The sequence below is a fragment of the Elephantulus edwardii genome, unplaced genomic scaffold (genome assembly GCF_000299155.1).
Source record: "Elephantulus edwardii isolate Elephantulus edwardi_28Jun2011 unplaced genomic scaffold, EleEdw1.0 scaffold00009, whole genome shotgun sequence".
In the NCBI taxonomy this organism is placed as follows: Eukaryota; Metazoa; Chordata; class Mammalia; order Macroscelidea; family Macroscelididae; genus Elephantulus; species Elephantulus edwardii.
In genome coordinates this window covers 20267566-20268879 of record NW_006399759.1, presented here as the reverse complement: position 1 = coordinate 20268879, position 1314 = coordinate 20267566, and positions in this window count along the sequence as shown.

The window sequence follows — 1314 nt, the reverse complement described above, 5'->3', positions numbered from 1 at the left end:
AACAACAACATACAAAAGTCAGCACAACTCCTTTCTACTAGGCCACTAGAGCTTTCTATATTCTTAGAGATTAAAAATATTCTTTTTCATGTTTTCCATGCTTACCTTTTAATCTCTGAAGAAGCAGTGATTCACACACTAAATCTCTTACTTCTTCTGTCATTGGAGAAAGTTCTGTGCTTTAAAGTACTCATAGAATTAGATCAGCCCACCTGGGAAATATTCCTATCTTAAGGTCTGTGGCATAATGTAATCACAGTAGTGTTATATCACTAGAGTCAGATGCTTGGGGGATAAAAGCAGAACATTTTTGGAGAAGAATTTAAGAAAGTTTGCCAATTTGGGAGGTTTCTGCAACTGAGAAATATTACTGACATGATGACACTCCCGAGAATAAGACCTTGCCTGAGAAGGAAGTTTGCAATAAACAAATGGAATCCTTTTAAACTGCATTGATAAATCCCCTGCAATTGCTGCAGAAATGAAACATCAGGAAAAGTATAGATGATATAACAAGGAGAGAGAGGAGAGAAGTGGGGAAAGCAAAATTTTCTTAGAACGGATCCAGAAATATCAGGCTTGAGCTTGAATATACTGACATGGAAACGTAAAATAAATGAAAAAAGACAAAGCATGAAGGGAAACCATGCAAATGAATAATCAGTGAGGAGGAGAGCACAGAGATCAGCAAACACAGAACAGAAAGTCCTAAGTGAAAATTCCCAGATGATGGAAACATCAAGTAAACAAATACCCAGTTCAGAGCCAAGGATCTGCTTTAGCACCGAGAGGTTCCAAGATTTCGAAAATGGGGATGATGGTGATAGGGAGAAACTGACACATTTCAGTGTAGGTCAGTCAAGTAGATCATTAAGATTCCTAAATTAGCTATCTTTCATACAGCAAAATAATTTCATTAAGAGCACGACTTAAAATTTTAAATGTTACATATAGTTCCCTTTAATGTTAAAAGACAATTCTGTTCTATTACTGTAATTACACATCTTTACCTTTTACCTAATTCTAAATTATTGCATTGTTAACTATTAATGATAGAGATATATAGTATTTTTTTTAATTGGTGAACTAGTCACAATAGAATGAAACCAAACAAATTTTTTTAAAAATCCACAAACATATATTCTGTTTCCCCCTCTTTTATTATTATCATTATTATTATTATTAATTTTAATGAAAATTTGCATACTTTGGATTTCCATTAATTCATTGTTGCACTTTTCTCCCTGCCCATCCCTCCCTCCAGTCCATTCTTCTCTTTGAAAAGTAAAGAAAAATTCTTTCATTGTTATACAA